At 41.3% G+C, this 25,774-nt stretch overlaps 1 protein-coding gene across 8 annotated transcripts in view; it reads left to right on the top strand.

The window, feature by feature from the left end:
• The window catches only part of heph (polypyrimidine tract-binding protein 1 heph), a 517,180-nt gene that overhangs the window by 139,567 nt on the left and 351,839 nt on the right, over window positions 1-25,774 (top strand). The window contains exon 1 of one of the 8 annotated variants that reach the window (XM_076365033.1): window positions 14,129-14,142. The exons of the other annotated variants lie outside the window; for them this stretch is intronic. The gene's annotated coding sequence lies outside the window, so the exon portion shown is untranslated. Of the gene's footprint in view, window positions 1-14,128; window positions 14,143-25,774 lie in introns of those variants that run through there. 8 annotated transcript variants of the gene reach the window in all.

Here is a 25,774-nt window from a genome sequence, read left to right on the forward strand (position 1 = left end):
CTCAAACCTATAAAATAAAAATCAGAGGAACAAGGGAATCAGAGAAATGGTAGAAGAATCGGAATTCCAATCGAATATTGGTCGCAAGCTTTTAATTGAAGAGTACTGAGTGGTTTTCCGATGAGCAAGCTGAATCGTGTAGCCTCTAAATTCTTAGAGCGACTTTCTTCGACGAAGTTTCGCCTTTGACCCGAAAGTTTCGCGTCCGTCGCGGCGTCTGGTCCCGGTTCACCGGCTTTGTCGATCACTCGGCCACAGGAAGGAAACAGACGGCGAGTCTGCTGGCTCGCTCTGCGAATGGAAAAGTGAAAGTATGTTGGTGGGTCAAGTGTGCCGAAGGATTCTTACGTAATGTCCACGGCAACCTTATTCCGCCGATGATCCCCGCCGGCGTCCTCGATTTCTAATGCCATTTGCGATCCCGGGCCGTGCCCCGGGAACGTTCGCCGACGAAAATTCCATCGGAGCCGCGAGGTTGAACTTTGGGAACGGGAATATTGCGAGTGACGACTGGTAAATTACCTGGAGATTTTTCAATCTTCGATCCTGTTTCACCTGTGACTGTGGGAAACGAGTGAAACCTTCGTTCGGAATTTTCTTTGGGAAAACCGGAATGGGATGTGAATTGGAAGAAGGAATATTAATTGAATTGAACGATTGAGAGGACTAATATGGATTGGGTTGACAAGTTAAATGGAATAAAGGGTGTGAATTTAAAGAAGGAATATTAATTGAATTGAACGATTAAACGAAGTAAAGGGTTTGTCGAATTTAAAGGATTAATACGGATTCGCTTAAAAAATGAAATGAAATAGAGTCTGTTGAATTTAAAGAAGGCATATTAAATGTATTAAAAGATTAAAGGAAGTAAAGGGGGTTCGCTGAATTTAAGGAGCGAATAGTAATTGGATTAAAAAATTAAATGGAATAAAGGGTTCGTGGAATTTAAGGAAGGAATATGAATTGAGTTGATGAATTCTTTGAATTGAAGAATTCGTTAAAAAGTAGGATAAATGGAATGGAATATTATTCAGGGATATTTTTGAAGAAGAGGGACGATTGAATGACTGAAGTAGAGGGGAAAGGAAAACAGAAGAAGTTGAATGAAAGATTTCTCCTTCGTCATTAATTTCGTCGAAGGACGGTTTCTGAAGATTTTCGTTAGAACGTGTGTGTCTTGTAATCGTAGGTGCTACGATAGCATGGTACGGACGCACGCGCCGGGAATGCGAAAATAAATAAGCGCACGGTTTTATGCTCGCTGATGGTGTTTTAGGTATGAAATCGAAAATTCTCTGTGACTCGAATGTAGGTCGCTTATTTCGCGTCGTGTCCGTTCTCAGCGCGTCGTGTAATGTATACTCCGAATGAATTTGTCGGCGTATTCAAAATTTCTGCGAAACAAAATATTTGATCCGGTAATTACAGAGTGCATTATTCATTTTCGAGTGGAAAAATATTCCTGTAAAAGTGGATTGTATTAAATATCTATAAGTAAATAATATTATATTTTTCAATATTCTATAGTTTTATAAATATTCACGAAAATTCAGTAAGAGCCTAGTGTATGCATTTATAAATGTTTAAATATTTAGGATAATTAATGGGATTCTAAAACATTCGCGAAGCTCAGTCTATAGTTAATATATTCTCAAATTTCTCTGAATATTGAACTGTTCGTTCAACTATACAATACAATCAATTATTTACTCAACTATGCACATTCAACTATTTACTCAAACATGCAAAACATTCAACTATTCATTCCACTACTCATTCAACCACTCATTCAACTATACCAAAACACTCAATCGTATACACTCAAAACATTCAATCACATCAACATATGAAAATTTCTTATTCCCTAATATCTAATTTCAATTCCCCTCCATACAATTACACAAATCAGTACCTCTACTTTCGAAGCCGAAACTCCCAAGCTACACAAAACTGCCCATTTTCCCACACCAGTCAAACAAACCTCACAACAAAGGTTCTCAACTACCCCTTTGATCCAACAGCGAAGTGTTGAACAGGACCCAGTTCCCCGCCAGTCACCAACTAACCGCCGAAACATCTTATCACGACCCCGCTATTATTCCCGCTTCATTAATGATTCAAGCGTGCATTCATCGCGCCGCGACGTCTGCTCGCATTAGTAAAAACAAGTTCGCTGCACGCCGCCGCCGTTGACGGGGCGAGGGCCCATTGTCGCGGAGTCAGCGTCCGTTAATTACGACTATCTGGCCGCGATAAGTGGCGGCCGGGGCTTTGCATAACGTGGAATAAGTTTCAAAATCACGCGAGGCCTGCGAACGATCGGAAGTGTTGGTTTCACTTTGATAAAACGGCCGCCGCGGATGGGCACGTTGTTCCGCACTATCTGTCGTCAGGCTGCGGCAAGTTTCGGGGCGCAGTTCGAATCCAGGACATTTCGCGGAGATTGAAATGCGGGCGAATTTAATCGCGATCGATTCGAACGGACGATAGACATTAAATCCACGTCGTATAATGAATAACGGTGCCGCCGGGATTTCGTGTGAATTAATCCGACGTGGGTTACGTTTGAATTTTTGGGAAATTCGTCGGTTCGCCTGTAGAACCGTACTTTCAAGTGTATTACACTGGGAAATAGAGTTGACAGTAGAACTATGGAGCAGTCAGTTTTACTGTAAGAATTGTGAGAATGCGTTTATTGAGATTTCAATCGACTTATCTCTCAATTTTCAGTAATTGTGAAAAAAGACATTAAGAATGGGTCAGTTTGTTATATCTGGTAGTTTTAGTGTTGATGGTAAACATGTTTTCTTTGTATTTAACTATTTTTGGAGATATAGTTTGAGGGTTATTTTTTGTTACTGCAGTTTGAAAGACTATTTTGTTGTTATCAATAGACTGGATATTTATGGGAATTCGTGGTTTTTAGAATATAATTGGGAGAACGGAGTTGTAGACAGTTATTATTCGTGGTAAATGTTATGAAAGCAGTATAATTTGTATGTTCTGTGCATTCTGGGCATCGTGTAACTTTAAATTTCTTGTAAATGTGGAACAAATCGCAGTCCAATTATCAGCGTGTTATCTTCAAATTGATACATGAATTATTGGATTATTACCGGTGAAATAAATTTAATGAGCAATCATTTCGAGGAAGTTATTGCGTGGGGGACTCCTGAAATCTTGTGCAAAGGATAAGTCAGCGTTGCAGGAACGAGGAAGAAGATAGTTATCGTTAATGATCGTGGACAGCGCGATACGTAACGCCGTCGAGATTCTCTGTTGCTGTTGCGACAGGAAAATGAGCAGAGAATGATCATCCGAAGGACACCGGGAAGCTGCGTTTAGATATAGCGGTTCGATCACGTTGAAAAATTGATGAAAAGCCTTTGAACGCACGTTCGTTGGATTGAATTGCTTTAGAAACGCGCAATAAATTTGATTCCGTGGAAACGTATGGAAACCATTGAAATTTTCACGTGGGATAATTAAATTGTTCGCATAGAACTTTTATACGGCTACAATGGCACAACCTCCTATGGTTTCCACACTGTACGTCATTCCAAAATTGTTGTTGCACAGAATATTTACCACCAAAAATAGATTTCCCTTGTAAAAACAAACTAACTTTATAAAACTCATTTTTCCCTCCGCCACTTAGTGTTTCTGTTCAAACGAAGTTTAAAAGAAACAAAATCATGCGCGCGCAGGGTAACGCCGATTGGCCCAGGCTTCAAACCTCTTTTGCGAGAGAACCGTTCATTCTATCTAAACCGTTCTTTTTGCATTTTCCTCGTCTCATCAAGCTCCACAATATAAAACCAAAAGAATTCAATTACGAATTCCATAGAGGGTCAGCCAGATTATTCCATACCACAATATTCCACAATAACCGTCCACCCGTCGCGACCGAGCTCCGCGTCATCACGATACCTTCGTCTCGGCGAGAGATTTTCTACTCATTGTGTCGGTGTTCATCTCGTCCGCCTTCCGTGGTCCTTTGTGCGTGCTGCTTAACAGCTGAATGCCCCCTTGTGCAACCCGGGCGCAGACAAAACGACGAACAGATGATCTCCGAATGTCGGGAGACACCCGATGAAGAATCGCGGCTAGGCGCGCGCCCTCTCTCCCCTCGTTCTTTTTCGGATTTCACTATTCACTTGCCACGTTCGGATCCCCATTCTCCTCTCTTGCCCTCCTTCCGCTCGGCCGGCCTGGAACACGAGTCCTTCATTTCGCCGGGGTGCGTCTCCTTTTTCACGAAGATCGCCCCGATCCCGGGGTTTTTTTTTTTCTCAGCGTATCGCGGCGGGAATTACGCGCCGCCCCGGAAACAAAGAAATTCCCTCGCGGGAAAAGGTCGGGCTTTCTCGTGCACGTTACCCACTTATTTTTGAACGCGTCAGCCCGGCCGCGTTTCGAGTGCCATCGTCCGCGAGGAACTTATTCCCCGCTCCTCGACCTTAACCTTCGCCAGCGGAATTCTTTGCGTCAGCTATCGCGGAATTCGCGTTTCTATCGGCTGGCGACGTTCATCCCCGGACACGCGTGTCTGCCAGGTGCGCCGGGCACGCCTTTCCTCGGTCTTTCTGGAGAAATTCGCGTGAACAGCCGGCTGCCCGGCCTTCTGCTCCCATCGACGTTTTATCTCGTCCACGTGGCGCACCTCGCCGACCTTGTCCGACATTTCTGCGACTTGAACGCTGCGGGTACGCTGGAGACATCGGCTGCTGGCTAAGACTGTTTGATCCTCTTGTTTGCTTTCTGTTTTGACACCATGTATATTTGGATTTCTTGGTGCTTCGGAATGCTTTCAGAGATTTATTTAATGTTCGTTCAATTTAAAGGGAGTGGGAATTGTGTTTGATATTGTTGGATGAGGAATGAGTCAATCTATTGCCAGCGAGCTTTCTGTTACTAGTGGTCTCTTTACTTTTATTTAGTTAGTTATGGATTTTTCTGTTCAATTTCGTTGGAATATTTGTCATGCCAGTCTGGACCCAGCCTTGGTCATGCTAATGAAGTTGTCTTGGAGAGACCACTTGACTCACCACTGGTATCCATGAATCTTCCATTACTGATGTCCCCGTTCGTCGTCATTAACCCCTTGCCCTACAATATCGCGTGAGACTCGTGACGAAGATTTCAAATAGAATTTAACAAACAGTAATGTCATCTACTTCCTCTGAATTCAAATTAAATATTATCTTTCTATTATCAGTCGTAGCTCTCCAAAGTAAACGTAGACACAGAATGAACATGAATTGCTCTCCTCCTTCTAAATAGCTCTGTCGAGTGCAGTTGTGAAAGAGGTTAAAGCCAAGGGGTTAAAGATGATAAGTATAAAACAATATAATTAATAATATAATAATGTAATAATATAAAAATACAATAATATAATTATATAAATAAAATAAAATAATATAAACAAATCGAGTAAAAACGGTCAACATAGACTCCATACCATTCCTATCTCTACCAAACAATTCCCATACCCCAATTACCGTCACAACCATTGATCCCAATAACCCATCCCCTAACTCAGCGTCAAAGTGACACCTCCAAGAGCCCTGCCCCTACAATTCCCACATATTTCACTGTTCTGCCATGAAAAGCGCCCCGAACCCCGACTAACGGCCGAAAATTCGTAAGACGCTGCGGCTGGGGTCGAAGCCGGGGCGCGCAACCCTCGAGGAGGGTTGTATCGCGTGACGCTGGCTGCTGTCTAGCGTTTCATTGACGGTTCTCGGGACGTAATCGCGCGTACTAGCGGACAAACAATAATCCGAGGGCACGTGTGGCGCGCAAACAAAGAGCTGAACCGTTCGCGAGCGTTCGTGCAACACGAGCCTTCGGAGAGGGCTACGGGGGAAAGGTAGATAGGGCGGGGAAGATAGGGGCGGAGGCAGGTACACGAATTTACATGCAGCTGCGTTGACTCGGCTTTAATAATTCAGAGGGCCGGGGCTGACCGGCGGCCGACACCGTGTCTGCGGTCGCCGGCCACGCTGCCGGCGGACCTGACGGACCTGACTGGCCGACGGGGCTGAAAACTTCGCGCGGAAAAGTCGCTCGACGCTTTTTCCCCCCTTTTTTCCCTCGTGTTTTCACCCTGTACGCCACGTCGCGTCGCCTGCCAGCGATTCTATTAGAATAAAACACAGCCTGTTCGTCGGGGTACGACGTATCGATCGTTTTTTGACGGGGCGCGGGCCACTGATGTTGTAAATAAACTTCTTTTGCTGTACCTATTTCGTGGCTTCGGTTTTTTGGGTTATTCGTGCGATTTGTGTATGTATGTGTGTGTTTTTTAGGAGTTGGGTGAGATTGATGGGAAAGTTGGATATCTAATTTCTGGGGTGAAATTTTGGGATGGGTTATTCATTCTTTTTGTTTGATGGAGTTTGGAACGGATTTTTCTAGATTTTTGGGGCTTTAGTTTATTAGAATCACTCAGCAAATGTACTAAATCTGCGTTCACAGCTCACAGTTAAATTGCTAATGATTTATGCAAGAAACGATAAGATAATTGAACAAACTTATTATTTACATGATTCACCGCTCAAACATGAAAAAACGTTGTGTCCCTAACAATTTCCCCGAGTTATTTGACGCTTCCTGTTCCACGTTCAACAAGAAACTCAATTAAAACGCCAAGATTACAGTTGCCACGTTCCTCCACGGGGTTCACACGGCCGAACGCAAGGACGCCAATCGATTCTCGAGCGTCCGAATGCTCCCGGCCTTTCTCCAGTCGACGCAATCACGCAAAGAATCGTGACAGCCGAAATCGACCTATTTGCCGGGGCGCAGGAGGCCGGATATGACTGCTTGATGACCGGATACGCGAAAATGGTCTCACCTGCGTCCCAAACAGTGTGTCACTCGGTTATCGTGCGTGCCGGGTTACACGGGCACGCCTCGATTTACAAGCTGAACGTTTATTTTCGCGCGAATCGATCTCGCGCCCTCGAAAAAAGACTTGTTCTCGTTTCAGTCCTTATTAACAGCGCGATCAACGCTTCGGAAATCGTGTTCGTTTAGGCCCGAGGTCCGATTGTATTCGAATTCGGCCGGTGTAATTCATTAAACATGATACTCAGCGCGAACGACACGTTTCAAAGCGAGTCGTCGCTGTTTATTTTCGACAATGGATGACTAATTCGACGTCGGGAAAAATTTGCGTATGATAACGAGGTGTCAAGGTGACTGCTGGTTTTGCTCGTGCACGTATAAGGTGTTCCACCGAATTCGGTTGTCTTAAATATTATATTATACTAGATATCCAATATAACAATCAGTCAAATATTCCTTTAAAATTGTATTTCTTATTATTTCAAAGCCTATAATCAGTTTACAAAAGATATATTAATTTCTCTAACTCATTATCTATATTTCTAACCGTATACTTTTTAAAGAAACCAAATGAAAGCTTCGTGTGCAATATATTATTAATTCACATTGCCTTAATCAATATTTCGAAGCTTTTAAGTATTCCCATCGAAAGATTGATTCTTCGCAGTTCCATCAACACTAGAACTACCAGATGGGTCAAAATGACCCATTCCCGATTTCTTCTTTTATAATTATTGGAAAGGTACGAATGCTTCTCCTAGAAACCATTAAAGAAACTGATGTAGTGATTTCTACACTGAAATATAATCCAATTGAAATCTTAATAAATACACGGGTATAAGTTTCATAAAGGAATTTGGAAAAGTCAGTTTGACTGCTTGGTAGTTCTAGTGTTAATGTATTTTCCTTGCGCATAAATTCACTTGTTCGTCAATGAATTTCCCAATTTTCCATTGTATATTTGAGAGGCCAAAGGCGCTGCAGCAGTACAGAACACGCAGAAACGTGGCGCGCAGCCTCGAAAAACAGACGCGATAAGCCGTCCATCTAATTCCGTTGGCCCGGAACGTTTTAGGATTTAATCAAATTAATGTTGGCGAGTCGACGCGAAACAAAGCCACGATTAATTCGCCTGAAACGCGGCCGGTGCTGGCTCGGGCCGCGCCTATGGCTAGGACTCTGCCCGCAAACCTGGCAACACACGGGGGCACAAAGCCGCATAATATACTGAACAGTGTGCAAGCGTCTTTCTTGGAATAGAGAAGTGGCGAACACAGAGCTCGGCCCATTAAGCTCGCGTTTATACGCGTCCCAGTATGTTTGTTCTCCGCTTTGGCTTCTCCTCTTCCTGCGGGAATCCTTGAACCCGACTGGCTTCGCTCATTGGCTGAACCGTTGCCGCCATTTCCACTGACTTCCCTTAGCTCCAGCTGCGTCGATTCTTTATTTCTTGCCAGTTAATTCGGCTTATAAATTGCTCGGTTTGCTTCGATTCTGTAATGGTTCTTCAGTTTTTGGAGGTTAAGTCGTATTAGGAATTATTTGGTTCTTGAAGGTTAAGTCGTCTTGGAAGCTATTTATTTTTTGGAGGTTAGATGGCGTTAAAAGTGCTGTAGTTTTTGGAGGTTAAGCCGTCTTAAAAGTTTATTTTTTGGAGGTTAAGTCGTATTAACAGTTCTTCAGATCCTGAAAGTTAAGTGGTCTTATAAATTATTTAGTTCATAGAGGTTAAGTTATCTTAAAAGCTATCTATTGTTTTTCCTTGAGTCAGAACTAGGCAATTTTTCATTTCTGTTAATCTCCGATTGCCTTTAAATTGTCTTTCAAAGGTAACAACCTTTGAAACATAGATTTCTATTTTCTTTGATCAATATTCCCCCAATTAATATTCTACAGAAAACTCTAAAATGACAAAACTACAAAATTATAATTATTGAATTCCAGATAGATCTTTAGAAATTCTTCCTCGTATTTACTGTTTCGTAACAAAAGGCATTACTGAAGATACCGAAAAATATTCTCAATTACATTATAAATAATAATTAATTCAAAAACTTCTTCAACAATCATTACAACAGTCAACTGCAAGAATACGTTCCTCGACACGTTGAAAGCGTTGTTCAATCTCAGATAATCGTTTCAAAAGCGAGACTGCTTGTAAACTTTTTGGCAGCAGTGTACGCGACGCATGGAAAAGTTGGTCGGTCGATCTCCCTGCGCGAAGAAACGGCGTTGCAGTCCTCCGATGCGATGATATTCAGTTGACGCAACATCCGCACGGAGTAGACTGAATGAATCATCCTTTCCCAACTCGGTTCCCCTAGTTTCCACAATGTCCGCCTTGTCACACGTGGCCGCTTGCTGTTCCCGGTGAAAGAGAATTATTTTGTCGAGCGAGCCTGATTATTCCATCACTGGCAATCATTTTAAACAGCGGGGATCGTTTATTCAATGATTCACGGTCTCTCCTCGCGAGATTCCGAATTTATCTGATATCAAGGATGTTTACGCTTCGCCTTCGTTTCCCGCGCAGATAAGAATTACTCCACTTAATTGCGATATTTCTCACAATATACCTGCTTTCCCTTGTATAAACGCTGAATCGTTTTAATCCACCACTGGACTATAAATATTCATTGAAAGCAGCTTTTTCGTACAGAAATTTTAAGAAACCTCGATAAACAAGCATTTCTAATGTAATTATATTTTTATGAGAAGGTACATTTTTATAAAATGCTGTAAGAAGCGTTTAAGAAAATTGTTTGGAACATGTTTAACCCTCGCGATTTTGAAGTCAACAAATCCTGTTGATTTATTTTCTGTTTCATAGCAAAGTGGTCAATAAAATCAATTAACACTCAAACTACCGAGCAATTGGAGTGAGTTGTTTCTAAGTTTTTATAAAAATTAGAACAATATATTTCTGGACATTTAATAGGTTCCTTATTGTTGTATCTATACAAATATAAATTTATTTTAGAATTTTTCGCAGAAGCCTTGTCACGATTTAAATACTTCCAAACTAAACATTCTAAAATGGGTGAATTTGACCGTCTGATAATTTCAGTGTTAATCAACTTAAACTTTTATACTTGCTCCTTGTCTTGTTTTTATAGAAAAACGATTCAGCCTATATATATCCAAAGAAACAACCCAACAAATCAATGTTCCATTTCAAAATACTTCCAAATTCCTTCGGAACTACTAAACTTCTTTTCTCAGTCCCTCCCTTGACCCTTATTAAACTAAATTAGTTTTTATAAAAAAACAATTCAGCTTATATATAATCTAAAGAAGCAACCCAATAAATCAATGTTCCATTTCAAAATACTCCCAAATTCCATCGAAACTTCCTTTTTAAGTCTGTCCCTTGTCCCTTATTAAACCCCCGGAATCCCAAAATCGTAGCCAGAACCTGTCAAAAAGCCGGTCCACCGGAATATCCTACTAAAATTCGTCAGGCCGTCTCCCTAATGAATATTTCAGTTTGAAAAATTGATGGCTCGGATTTTCCTTGTGTCCATTACACGAGCGTCGCGCGATAGCCGCCGCGTCAATCACGGAGTCCCCCATCTAATGGGATGGTTATCCAATGATATATTTCGGTCAGTTCTTTTCAACGAAGGAAGTGGCTGATTAGTACTTCAGGTCATGCTTCATTATTCATCTGCCGCGGACGGTGTGAAGCCGATCGTTGGGAAATCTAACGGTACACCTATCCATGATCGTCATTCGAATTCGTTTATCGACGTACGTACGCGCGTGAATCCTCGCTGAAAAGATTTTGGCCCGCGTCGTGGCTCTTTTGTACGTGGAAACGACTTAAAAATATCGTGTTTTGTTCAACGGATTACGAAACGTGAACCTTGACCGTTGAGAGAGCCACGTTCCCGTCACGTTCTCCTCGTTTCGCGTCACCGGTTCGAGGAATCGAAATGCGGAGAGAAAGGTTTTCCCCGTCGTTTGACGACAGGTAGCGAGTTCCTGCGAGATTTCGCGGTTTCTAGGGATCCCTTGGATTCTTTGGCTCGTTTAACCGACAATATGTCGTTTTAACTCGACTATATTTTTAACTGTAAACGTTAATTGTTTTCCGACGAAATGAAAACCCTGCACTCGAGAGACGCCTTTCAGTCGCCATTTCATTTGACCCGAGAAAATTATGAAATTTAAAATTCAATGTTAAATTTTATATAATGCATCAACATATAGTACATCGAAATAAAATAGTTCTGTCACTTCATTTATGCAAGATATTTCTTTATGTTAGTTGTAAAAAATATAACTGATATTTCAATAAATAATAATGAATATTTGTCGAGAAAAATATTCTCGAGAGCAAATTGTTAAAATTCATTATGACTAATTATTGAGTGGGATATTACGGTTTATAAGCTGTTTTTGGAATAGTAAATTAATCATTTATTATTGATTACTGTGTAATCTTTTTATTACTTACTAATTGTTAAAACTGTTTTCTATTACTTCTTAACGTAAAAATACGTTTTTAAATTAATATATTTATTTCCTATAATTATTAAATCTATATGAATCGTAACTACTGTAATTATTAAAATAATTATCGTGAAATTAAGAAACGTAACGAAATTATCTGTTAATGGTTAATCAGGATAATTAATAATCCTCTTAACGAACTAAAACTAACCATACTCCTCACAACTGAAAGCTAAAATCATCTAATATTATTAACTCTTCAAACCTAATCCTACCTTTCCCAATATCCTTCATGTTCCTACATTTACATCACCCATAATTCTCAATTACTATAATCATCATAACATAATTCCCAATGTTCACCTTTAAGAGTACCAAAATTCTTCAAACCCAGTCCCATCTCTCACATTATTCTTACTTCCCTACACTTATGTCCGCCATAATTTCCAATTACAATAATTATCATAGCATAATAATTCCCAAGCGTGCACCTTTCGCAGGACCGAAACCCGTCGCGGACACGTTATAGAGTCAACAGAACATAACTTCTCGCGCCAGGTCGGTGGCAGACAGCGTTGACAGTGAAAAGAACCGTCGACAGTCATTCTTTATATGGAGTGTCGACGGTGTTCCCCGTCGATCCACCAAGAATAGGTTTTTACGGCTGCGGTTGGAGGACAAGAGCGTTGGTGCCCGGTATCCCAAGACCGGCAACGAATTATTTACTTCTCTGCCAGGAATAGCACGACAGGAAATTTATTTATCCACTGTCCCTACGCGCGGCACCCGACGAAAATATAATTTCCTACGGAAAGTCGATTGTGCTTGTCCCGTTGATTCCGTCGATTCTCGATAATTTTCAAGGTTGCGGCACTGTCGCTCCGTCGAACGACAGGATTCGCTGGCTTTAATTGGCCGCGCGAGAACAGGGGCGATCGCCGGAACATCTCGCGGGGAATAAAATTTTCCGTGACGGTTTTATGCCATTTTATTTTCACATTTGATACTTGTACGATTTCGTACGGGATTTATGGAAAAATTGAATGGAACAGCGGAGGAAATTTAATATTCAACCGGGAGGAAGGATCGCGGGAAATATGGAAATGAAAAATATTAGAAAAAGTGGATGTTGGAGTGAAACGATGCGGGAAAAATAACGGTGGATTTTGTTAAGGAGATGGGGATGGAGAGAATTATAGGTGGAACCGTTGGAAAGGTCAACGACACCGCGTTATAAATAGGCATTCATACAGGAATACCATTCTGACGTAATTTTGTGCATTCCGGTACCAAAATGTCACCCATCTGCCACGAAATTCTCGCTTCATCCTTTCGGTGTTGCACAAGCGTACTGTTTCCTCATCCTTGCGACGCCAGCTAACGATTGGCGCCGCCATAAATGGCGAACGCGTACGCGGTGTATGAAACGCTGGCTGGCTGGCTGTCTATGCTGCTCGAGTATTATTCGTTTAATCTGCACGCTTGTATTTATTGTTTCTAATATGTTCAATTAGAATTGATTACAAGTGAAGATTTAATAGAAAAATTTAGTAGAAGTTCAGTTTGATTATAGATCAAGTCTTCATTAGTTATGGGCTAAGTCTAGATCAACCAAAGTGAGAATATAATGTTCTAATAGTAAAGGAAAAAGAAGAGTCAGTACGTTTTAAAAGATTTAATAAATTATCAGTGAGTCTAGGGTAAAATTATACCAAGTGAAAAATAGTTTGAATTTAGGGGATAAGGAGATTCTAAATCAAATTTTCATTCGACCGAAATTAAATCTGTAGTAATCAGAAGTTAGGTCTAAATTAGAGTATGAAAGATATTGTTAGTAGAAAGATAAAGATAAAGTTCTTATAGAAAAATTAAGTTGTCACTAATCCCAAATCTATACCAACCATAAGTTAGGTCTAACTTAAGGTAGCAAAAAGCTTCTTAAGAAGAAGCTTCTATAAAAAATCAAGCTCTCATTAATCCCAACAGAAATCTAAGCAAACCAAAAATTCCAACTTCTTCTCAAATGAAACCTAGAAAATCAAGCTCTCCTTAGTCCTTACTAAATACTACATCAGCCAGAAGTTAGGTCTAAGATAGAGCATCGAAGAGATCGTCAGCAGAAAGAGTATACAGTCTTCATAGAAAAATCCCATTACTCCCACCTTAAATCTAAACGAACCAAAAGTTAGGTCCAACTTCTTCTCGAATGAAACCTAAGAAACCAAGCTTTCCTTAGTTCCAACTAAAAGCTGCGCCAGCCAGAAGTTGCGTCCAAGATAAGGTAGCAAAAATGTTGCAACTGGAAACAGTAACATTCTCCTTGAAGAAAGAGTGAAGAGTAGCCGGGGGCAGTTAGGAGCAACGGGACAGACGTTAGGTGCCAGGCAAATTCTCGACGTGACGACAGAGTGAGCGGCAGCGTCGACTCGACAATTGGCAATTAGCCGGTTCGGGTCGCTGGGTCAATTGGACCCACGCTTCCAGCTTGGATTCGCGAGTCCGGTCACGTCTTCCCGCGAAATTACTCGTTGGTACACGCACAGCCGGCGCTTTCCTGGACGGGCAACTGCAATTGCAACGGCCCGCTGCATCGGGGGCCACATCCTCCTTCGCGTTAGATGCGTTCGACCTTCGCCGCGGTTTGCTCCCGCGATTCCGAACTCTTTTAGCACCGTATCCGCCACCTGACTTTCAGTTATAACCTCTGCATCCCCCCTAACGCGCTGCGCTGATCGTATCACTGCATTCTCATGCTCTTTAAGAACGTATAATTAATTTTGTCTGTTTTTCTGTCTGTTCCAGGTGAGTGTACAGAGCGAACGGTGGCCTTCACTGGTAACGTACTGAATTTAGAGGATTCTTTAGTAGTTTAGTTTTAGTGACGTTTTTTGTTATTTTGGGGTTGTTGGAGAATTGAAAATGAAATTAGTAGAACTAAAATATTTGGAATTTAGTGATTTTCTGTGTTTATACGGGGATATGGAAATTGGTAATCACGCGAGAAAGAAAAATTAGAGTTATTATCGTGATAAATAACTAGCTACAGTTGTCGAGTTTTCGGTTGATTAAATTTTATTAACACTGAAACTATCCAACAGTTAAATTGATTTCTTGAAATTTCTGTATAGAAACTTCGAGAGTGTATCTGTTGAGACTTCAATGAATATAATTCACTTTGCGCATTACTAAATAATTTCTTTAAGTTTCTGAGAACATGTGTTGCCTTTTCAATAATTACAAAAAGAAGAAATGGTAGTTTTAGTGTCAATTAAATGGATTAATCATTGGAGACATTTACCAGATGTCTATTTAAACTAATTGTTATTAAAATAGATGAACAGGAACTTAGTTTGTACATTGAATCTTGGAGCAACGACAGTGTCTAATTACATAGGGATTTATTGGCTAAACGTCACTCTTCCCACCTGACGCAAAGCCAAACTTGCAGGTTCCCCGGTTCTTTATTTAGACGACAGCCGCCAATAAAACGAGCATCCGAGCGTAGGTGTGATCTAATGCTAAGGACTTCCATAACTCGAGCTCTTCGACGCCGGGGCAACGGCGAAGGGTCATAAAACCAAACGTAACTACCTTCTTCGACTATTCGATGTGACCTTGACTTGACCTTGACCTAACCCTAGCATAACTCAGAGCCACACTTCGACTGTTCAATGTAACGACAGCTAGCCTTGAAGAACAAGAAATAAATCCGAAAATATGTGGATGTCCTCAGAGAGACACAAATGGTAACCAGTTCAGCATTGACCTTGAGTCTGCAGTTGATCTCGTGATACCAGCTTCTGGCAAGCTGACGAATAATAATCTTGACCTGCTCTGATCCAGTTTTTGCATACAACTTGCAATTAACCAGATAAATGCGACATTTTTTAGTCAGCCAGTATGGCTGGTAAGGTCGCGTTGACCTTGTACATTGACCTCAAATGCAATCACAATTATTTTTTATATATTTTATTAAATATTTATAGGCATTTCCTGTAAACAATTTAAGAATACACTTTCTTGCCCTACGAGTTATTTCTCTGCTATGATCGATACAATTATTTTATTGTTAATAAATAACACTTACCAAATTTTATTTTAGAAAAACAAATGATATTTGCGCATTCACTTCAGTCGTTTCGTCACGAGTTTGCCACGATATTCTAGGTCAAGCAGTTGAAGTTTCCATTGCTACTTATCATACTATACATATAAAGCAATTAATTCTGGTACTATTAATAATAAACATAACAAAATTGCAATCAGTAATTTTAACCGATAGTCCTACCAATTAACCTCTTAACCTACAATATAGTGTCATACTCGCGACGAAAAGTTTAAACTAAATTCGACAAAAATGTTTATCTTTCTTAAACAGAAATTAAATTTTACTTCTCCATTATCAATCCTTAACCTCTATAGTAAATATATACATAGAACAATCATCAACACTTTCCCTATTCCAATAAATTCTTAACAATAAAACAATTATATCGCTCGTAGGCGAGAAATGAATCATAAAACTAAGGGTTAATATTACTCAAACAAAAATCATTTGCTCACAGGTCATTCAACGGTCAACCTTTGCTTCCGCACGACTGCATTCTGTTCCCCGATCGATCCAACTGAAATTCCAGAAACTCAATCATCGTCCATAATAATATTCCCCATAATACTCCAAACCAATTCAAACACGTCCGTCCGCAGCGTGTTCATTCAGCTCCCGCTTCAAAAAGCACTTGTGTGCAAGGGTTAACGAACGTTGACCACGCGACTTTGCCGGGCAAAAACGCGGGGGTGCCTGCCGTCGACGCGTGAAAACACGGGGCCGCCGGAACAATGGCCGCGATTTTCGGGGAAGGAAAAACGACGATGACGTGGTCGCCGCCACGGCAAGAAGTATAAATGTCACGCGTCAGTCCAGACAATGGACGGCGTGCACGCGGCCATAAGGTCCGCGCCGCGACGTTCTTACTGCCACTTGTTGGAGCACTGCCATATGTCGTTTCGCGGCCGTGCACGTAGGGTCCGCCATGCATGTGGCCTGTGCATGTGCCGCGTAGAGTCCAGGGGACTCGGCTCGTGTGTGCGCGCGTACAGTTTCGAACAAAAAGCACGCGGCCGCTGCGAGCAATGATTAACTGTTGCGGTGTAAATGGGTCTGGTGGTCGGACGGGCACGTCGATGGCACAATCGATTCGAAATGTCGCTTCTCCATCACCGCTCATGACGGCTGAACAAGAACCGGCCGGTTAATCGCGACGATCAAATGTCGATTCTATTTTTTTTTCTCTTCTCTCTTTTTTTTTCGAATGGTTCCCGTGTGACCCGGTTCGACTGTTGCTTTTGGTGGTTGACTTTGTTGTGATTTAGGGGATAGTGCTGATTGGATTGGCTTTGGGACACTTGTCAGATGTGTTGTGGAAGTTCGACGTGCTACTTTGATTCTGTTTGGATTCGTTGATCTAGTTACTTCTGGGTTGATTAGGTTTGGATAGAGTTTATAGTGCGTTTAGATTCATTTATCTGGCTATGATAGATTGAGCTGTAAGTTAAATTTAGAGACATTTCAGTATATGTATTTAAGGAATGATCCTACTCGAAAATCTAAATCGAAAATATAAAATGAAACTTTCACAGGAGATTTACTATAAATAATTAGCTAAGTTCATACGCTATTTAGCATAAGTAGAAATAATAAATCACAAGCAGACACATCAGTCCTCTTTACTGAACAACTCACGCTCAACAAACTTTCAATGTTCCTTATCTCCTATACTAATCATTCCATTGAAAAATATCCCACATTTTCCACTCAGTTCTTTATATAGGTCTATAGATCAGATCCTCGGTATAAGCGGTCGATTTTCAAAAGGCTCGCAGGAAACGCGACACGCTCTCGCGAGAACGCGCGAGCCGGTTCCTCGAAGCGAACGAGGCGAGTATTCCTCGCACGGTCTATCAATATCCGCTGCGTTCCCGGTCGGCGTAGAGGGGGACGATTGCAGCAGGAGCCCGCTGCAAGATATACGGTTACGAGTGAAACGTGAGCGCGGCGAAGGTCAAGGTGAATTCCCGGCGACTCGCCGAGAAATTCGCCGGTTCCTTTCGGGCCCATTGTTCGTGGCAAGCCGCCGGATCCGCTGATTATCTCCCCCTATCTCGCGCACCCATCGCGCGTCACGGGTCCGTGGCCAGTGTCTACCTTGCGGATCGAGGTGCGCTTTGTTCGCGGGTTCGAACGACGCGACAAGTCGGACATAGATGGCGGTGGAGGGAAGGGATGGCTTCGTGAAGATGTAGAATCAGTTTTTTCCTTTTTCTCTTTGAGAAATTGTGATGATGGATAGATCTTCTTGTGGGGATAGTAGTGGAGAATGAGACTATACTTGAATTACTTTTGAGATTGTATTGAAGATTTAGAATTATTTTGTTTTTAATTGTGAAGAGGGGTAAATCTTTTTGTTGGAATAATGGAGCGAAAGGATGGCTTTGCGAAGATGTAGAATAATTTTTTCCCTTTTTTTGGGGAAATTGTGATGAGAGATAGATTTTTTTGTGGGGATTGTAGTGGAGAAAGAGACTATACTATAGAATTACTTTTGAGACTGTATTGAAGATTTAGAATTATTTTGTTTTTAATTGTGAGGAGGGATAAATGTTTTTGTTGGAATGGTAGTGAGGAGAAGGGGTGGCTTCGTGAAGATGTAGAATCAGTTTTTTTGACCTGAGAGAGATAAATTTTTTTGTTGGAATAATTAAGTTGATTAGAGGATTATTGAGAAATTTGAATGAATTCATCAATATTAATTCCAGAAGTATTCAGATAGAAGAATACAATATCAAAGTGGTCATATCATAAAAATTTCACTGTTTGAAGAAGTTTGACAAGATATACAGCAGTTTGCCGAAGTTTGCCGAACTTCACTGGACTTACTTCAAATCCCTCAAACTTTTTCCTAGAGAATATTTTATTAAAACATTCCCAAGTGAAACCAAGTTATTTTTGCGAACCAGAAACTTCGCGCTGACCGCGATGGCTTCCTAAAAGCACGCGGAATGAACAAAACGCACGGCGAGCTCTTAATAACAACGTAAAACTTCTCGGTTACGTCACAGAGGGCAAGAAACCGGAAATAATTCCCCGAGTATAAAGAACCGAAAAGAAAAGTAAAGTGTTTTAAAGGACTTAATTTGATTAAGAAGCCAGGAAATTTACTTCGCTGGTGGGATGTTTTCTATTCGGCCGGAATATTCGCGTTGGCGGTGAAAAAGGTGCACGAGGGTCTTAGAACATGAAAAAGCGAGAAAAAAAGGGGGACAGGTTCCGTGGGAAAAAGGGTTGATGGACGGAGATTCGAGGGAGTGTTGGGCATACGGTGGCGGAAATTTAGCATAAAATTACATAAGAATGGCGGGTGGTTAACGAGACGCGAACCGGCTGGACGGGATGGCGGGATGGCGGGATGCGCCGATTGTAATTCAAATCGCGACTTGGTATGTGGCTAGGTACACTTCCCGACAAAAGTTTCTACCGCTCGACGCTCAGCTAAACTTCTCGCTCGTTCTCTTTTCCTTTTACTTTTGAGCATTCTTCTGACCACGAACTGCCACGAAAAATATCAGTGTTTTACGTATCACTTATTCCTTTGCAGCGAGGATAAAATGGAACAATTATTAATTCTTTGTTGCCACAACTCTTACGTTACGCTGTTAGTTATTTACGCTATTGAACATTTTAATTCGATGTCTGTTTTAGGAATTATAATTGTTTTCGTATCATTCGGAAGCTCCGGTCACCGGTGACTACTGTGACAGTCAACTTGTTAATTTCTGTTAGAAATTTAGAATATTTAATTTTTATTTCAAAGGAATTAATAACAGATTTCTCAAATTCAGTTGAAAATTTTCGCCACGAGTCTAAGACGATGCTGCAGGTCAAAGTTTTGAGGAACAAAGTTGTTTTATTTTAATATTTTGCATGTTGATGTATTACACGCTACTTAATATTGAATATGAATTATGCCCGTTTTTTAACAGAATCATCGAATTATTGTGTAATCCACTTCTGACCCAGTTTTTTCGATTTCCTGCGAATATAATTTTAGTCGACTAAAGTTTGAATTAATCATGTAGACTAATTTCCGTTCCTGATCAGTTTTCAGAGATCACTGCCCTTCTGAAAGAAAATATTCCTCAGACATGATATAAAATGAAAGACACGGAGAAAATTCCTTTAGAATTATTCTTGTAGAAGCTTGATAGACATATCTGGGTTCGATGCATTCATTTCTGAGAAGTTTTTCTTTAAAATTGTCTGCGAAGGAGTGAATTATCGAGGGTGAATATTTGTCAATTTTTAAACGGAGGAATACTGAGAACAAATCGAACATTGGTAAATGTTTGAAGACGACTACTTGTCAAATGATTCCGCTGCACAGAGAGAATTGATCGAACCGATAGACGTTGCCTCTAGTAGGAAAATCGAGAAAGGACGTTTCCACAACGTTCCCAGTGTAAAAAGTTCCTCGAGTCGGTACAGGTTTCTCCTTTCCCGTGTCTTCGCACGCTTCCTTACCGCCAGCAGATGGGCAGGCATTCTACTTTATCCTCTTGTGGCCAGTCAAGACGCCAGTCTTCTAGAAGAAAGACGCTCGAGATCGATTATTTCGAAAATAATTCTTGATACCAGAAACTGACATCCTAATTGAATAATCAATGAGTTGCTACATTTCTTGAGTAAACGATAGTTGCACTATTGCAAACACCAATGTAAAAAGCAATTCTTATAGTCTTCAATAAAAACTCATCCTTCGTAAAATGTCTCTGGAAATTCAAAGTTTGAAAATTTGTGAATATTATCCCGTTTTATTTTGAATTCTTCTTTATTTATATCTTTCGCGATGATTTTAAAGCCTCAGATTAGCTTCTAATACCGCTATACAAGTCTAAATCGGAAACAATGACAAATTACAAATTCTTCGAAGATTAAAGACTTCGAAGACAAGATTCTTCTGACGCTGTCACACGAATATTACCCAAGTTCCAGTGATAGGGATTTAATCAGGGTCCATTATAAACGTAATCCAGCTTATATAGACAGAGCGTGGACAAAACCTGAGCTTAATCTACGCCTGGATCAGATTCAGCCCACATATCACGTTGACATTCAACTGAAACACCCACGATGCACGTTGTCGAGTAACCCAAACTCGCGGATATCAGTCGCCGGTTCGGATATCAGTCAAAGAATCGCCATCGAAGCTGCTGACTCGAGCGAAACGAGTCGTATGAAATTATTCTGCGTCGGATAGGCGAACAGCAGGTCCCAGGGAATAAAGAGGAACCTAGGAAGAACAAGAATGGCAAGTTTACTAGGAGGGGCCAAGCTGGCCTTGGGAAATTTGCATGCTAATCAGCCGACGGTCACGCTTTTCGCAGCTTCTGCCCGTCCGATGAAGTTTCAATTTATTCATGACTGTCACCGTTCCCGTCCCCGGGATCTATTATTAATTGTACGACACTAGCAGCGTTGTTCGGGGCGGCTAAGAAAAATCGATCTTGGGAAATTGATAAATCAGGGGGTTGAAGTTATTTTTGGCGCTTCGCGGAGTCGACCGTTTTCCTTGGGAATCAATGAAGTATTCATTTTCTAGGGATCTAGAGGAGATTATAGTCTTTGATGGTGTGTTACCTTGGTGTTGGTGTAGGCTGAGTGATGGTGTCAGCGTGGGGAAATGGGGTTGATATATTGAAGATTTGGAATTTCTGTAATATGGTAGAAATGAGGATTAATGTGTTGAGGATTTGTAATTTTTGTGGTATGGAAAAATGGGAGATTGATATATTGAAAATTTGTAACTTCTGTGATATGGAAGAAACGGCGATTAATAGATTGAAGATTTGTAATTTGTGTAATGTAGACGAATTGAAGATTAACAAATTGAGAATTTGTAACTTTTATAGTATAGAGAAAATGAGGATTAACACATTGAAAATTTGGAATTTCTATAATATGGAAGAGATGAGATTCAACACATTGAGAACTTGTAACTTCTACAATGTGGGAGAAATAATGATTGACACATTAGAGATCTACAACTCCTTATAATAAAATTTAAAAATCATCTCTACGAAGTAGCTCCAATCGTTTACGCTCTCAAACACTTGTTTCCCAAGAAAATATTAACTACTACCAAAATGAACAGTACAAGTTCCACAGAAAATTACAAAATCATTTGTTAAAACCATTAACCATATACAAGTTCACGTCAAAAGGTTTCAACTCCCCACATTAAAAATCTATAACATTACACGTGACACTAGAATAGACGTTAAATCGCGTCAGTGACCGTTCAAGAACGCAGGGTACAATCGAGATCCGCGAGGTTCGAGAATCTGCGAAACTGTTATTCTTTAGTAAATGGAGATAATCTGCTTCCCCGTCGCGGTCAGGCTTTCTATTCGCTTCCGTGGCGTGCTGCTGCTCCCACTGCTGCTGCGGAGGGCATAGAAATTTGAATTATTACTCACCACGGTCTCGTGTTTCGCGAATAAAAGCCGACTTCCTGGGTCGAAAGCGGGAGGTGCGGTAACCTGGGGGATGGATAGGCGCGATTATAAGTTCGTGAGATAATAGCGGCACGGTACTTTTAATTAAAAAGCTTCCCGCCACCGCGAATTACGTTAATGTGGCCGGAACTTCTGCTACGATACCGACCGCTGTAGAATACCCCTTTTCGTGTCCTGAAAGAGTTTAAGGATTTTTCGCTGGATATCCTGCCGCTGGCCTTTGTCATCGACAAAATTCCAACGCCGTTTTAATTAGGACCTCGTCTAAGATCCAAGTCGAACTTAAGTTCGACTCAAATTAGGAAGCCTGGATTCTAGGATGTCTTAGCTACATCTAAGCTAGACTCAAGATTGCTACTAAACTAGCCAAAATCTGGGGCAAGACATGTCCTACATAGTTCAAAGTAGGTCCAAACCAAGTCTCACTAGGTCTAATTCAAGTCCAAAGTGGACCTACATTAGGTACAACCTGGTCCAAGTGGTAACTTTAGCAATTTATGCAAGTGCCAAGCAAAATCTAGCTTTTAGGTATCTAAATTGCTAACGCATGGATCCTTTGTTTCTCAATTCTCTTTAGCTCAAATTGAATATTATTCCATTATTATCAAATACCATGGTTCCTAGAATACATATCTACACGATAAACCCAGAATCTTCCTCCGTTCCCCAGTAAATTATTAATGACCAAGCGTCTTCACCGATTCTAGCCAAGAAGAAGATCAAAAGACAATGGCTTGGTCGTTACTTTCGACGGGAATAAACAATTCTATCGAGGAATGCTCGAGGGACGTAAGACATCCTCGGAAGGGGTACGAATTCCCAGAAGGGTTTGCCTCTCAGCCCGTGTATGTGTCCGGAGCAACAGATCAATGGTATCTGGCAACGAAACGCCGGGGCGGCATCTGGTGTTACGCGAGACGCAGCCACCGTTACACACGTAACAGGTGCCCGTCGCCGAAATTTCTGGCGTGGCACGTGTTTTATGAACGAGCCGCCGCGCACCCCGCCCCCATTTTGTCAACGGCTGCGGCGAACGTGACGGCACGGGAAGAGGTTATCGCCGCAGCGATCCCTGTGTATCGGAACAACGTTAAACGAAACGCTGAAAACTACACATGCCCGGAACCCGGAAACATTAAATATGCCGGCCCCGCCGGTCTACGTGCACCGTTGCCGGCCGAAATCCACCCCCTGGGAAATTAATTACCCGAGTTATTGCAAATTGTTTCTGAACCGCGTCTGAAACGAACGGTTGCACGACTAGGTGTCTAAGTTCAGTCCAGCGAAAGACGAAACTTCGATTTCGCTTCTCTCATTCTCTCTTGGATTCCTTAATCTTTAACTTCTAGTTAGCAGTAGTAGTTGCCATGTTGATGCTAAAGGAGGCACTAATTCTGGTTAATCAGTATCAGTGAGTCCTCAAATTCTGATGATGCCAGTTGCGGCGCTAACGAATGTAGGGAAACTATGGACACGGCTTACGCCTAGAAACTTTAAACACTTTTCATAGTATTCCTAGTTGTAAAGCTTCGAACAAATCATATTGATGTATTTCATTTACTAGTTTATACAGTTAAAAGCCCCATAGGATTCATATTTTGAAGATCTAGACAGTAGAAGCTTTATTCTACCAAGGGAGCCTTTTCAATCGGCACACTCCGATTTTTATGACACTTATGTGAGACGTAGTTCAGAAAATATTTGACACATCATTTTTCTTATCGGACATCTACTTTAAAGGGTCGAAAACACCCCTTAAAGTTGAGGGTTGAAATTATATTTCTTATAATATCTCTGAAACTAGGAGGAGTAGAAAAGAAATTTTCTTTTGTTCGAAAAATGAACAATTGAGACTTCTTTTCTACCCCCTAGCTTCACAGATATCGAACAAAATATATTTTCAACCATCAACTTCGAGGGGTGGTTTCTAAGAAAAAATACGTGCAAAGTATTACCTCACATAAGTGTCACAAAAATCAGCGTGTACTAATTGAAAAGGTTCCCTCGTAAGATCAATCGATCACCTAAGGGTTAATTCGTCATCATACCATCACCCTTATGCTTCCGCGCCTCCAATTTCACATTATCATAACCCCGCAAACTCGACATCGCTAAGAACAAAGCACCAATACTCACAGTTCACCATCCCCACTCAAGAATCCCCAACAAACAGCATCGTTCTCAAAGCTACCCAGTCGGATCCGATCGACTCCGCTCTATTATTTCAATTAGCGAGTTTTATCGCGTCGCGCAAGCTCGATTGTCCTCCCGGCGGTGCTCGAAGAGACCGGCGAGTCTCGCAAACGGCCGCGTGCCCCGGGGAAAAGCGGGAGCCGGCGTCTGTCGATTACCGTAATGGTCGCGAAGGAGAATCGTCGGTTCGATCGTCGGGAAAAGGCGGCTAGGGAGCAAACAAAAACGCGGCGGGCGGTTTTCGAGCCCACTTTCGCCGGGCCCGGCTCGCCGGAAGCGTTCCCTTTGTCCCGGCCGTCTTCCGCGCGCAATTCCAGGACAATTCGCCTCGTTTCCCGACGTCGGGCCATGGCTACGGGGGACAGATTCAAAACGTGCGCCTGCCTAGGCTGCTGGCTTCCCTGCCTCCGAGGAAAGTCGGCGATGGCTCGAAGAGAGGGCGACAACGCGTTTCCTACGGGGGCAACTTCGCCGATCCAACTTGTCGCCGGCAAAGCTGCAACTTCAACGATCCAAGTTTATACGCTGCGCAAGAGCGAGGTCGGAGGGAAGGGAGAGAGAGATGCCGGATAGGGGATGAGGACGTCTGCTCGAGTTTTGCATACACGGGTCTGGCCGTGCTTAACTGTTTAAACTGTTTTAACTGACTTCTTGCGACCAATTAACCTCTTGCCCTACGAGTTCTTTCCTAACTGTAGTTGACGCAGTTATTTTGTTATTAATAGTTACATCGGGTGTGTATCTTTTAAGAATTCTCAGAGTAAATGCGGAAATGAAAAGAAATACACATGAACTTTTTGCAGGCGAAATTAACCCTTTGCAGTCTAGAGGTTTTCACTGGAAATATTCGATATCTTCGAATGCAGGTGACACTTTCTGAAATTGATTTAATGAGAAATTGTGTATGTATTGAGGAAGGGAACTGCTTTCTATTTCGCATTGATGCATTATGCGAAGTGTAATGTTAAACATCGAACTTTACAATTTTGCAGTGTTAAATGCACTGGCGACTGAGCGGCGCCTCTAGAGTCTAAAGTTAATTATAAACTTTTCGTTGAATTTATATAAATTATCATTTATTTGTGTTTATGGTAAAGATGAATTAGGTTTAGGGGATGATTGGAGGTGAAAGTGTTAGTTTCCGGGTATTTTTACGATGATAATTTGTTATATTCTGTGATCTATATTTTTGGTATTTTTATGAATTACATGTATATATGTAACAAAGATAAATGAAGTAGATTTAGGGTACACTTATGAATGAACATACCGGGTTTGTAGGAATTTCTGGCAATGAAATTTAATTCTAACTACACGTTTCTCCATTAAGTGGTTATTAACTATCATTCAGACCAAATAATGAAGAAGTTGTTAATATAAAAATCATTCAAACATAAGTTCTCTCCATCATTACGTTTTACCTTAATATCTTTATTTATTCGTTAAATAATTTTCCTCGACATCTTGTTCTCTTCATTTTATTGAATTAATACAAGAAACCGGAGAACTTTTCAGTTATTCAAGCAGTACAATATATCATTGTACAATTTCGGTGTATATTTTATATGGATTCGGTATGATTTCAAAAACACGCATCGTATTACGGAGCACGGGCGCAGTTCGTTCGCAGCCTTTCGAAACGAACGAATGATCAGCCTCGTTGTTATAATAACAAAATTAATTTGTAAACAGGGTAGGCTCT

The sequence above is a fragment of the Nomia melanderi genome, chromosome 2, assembly GCF_051020985.1.
Source record: "Nomia melanderi isolate GNS246 chromosome 2, iyNomMela1, whole genome shotgun sequence".
NCBI lineage: Eukaryota > Metazoa > Arthropoda > Insecta > Hymenoptera > Halictidae > Nomia > Nomia melanderi.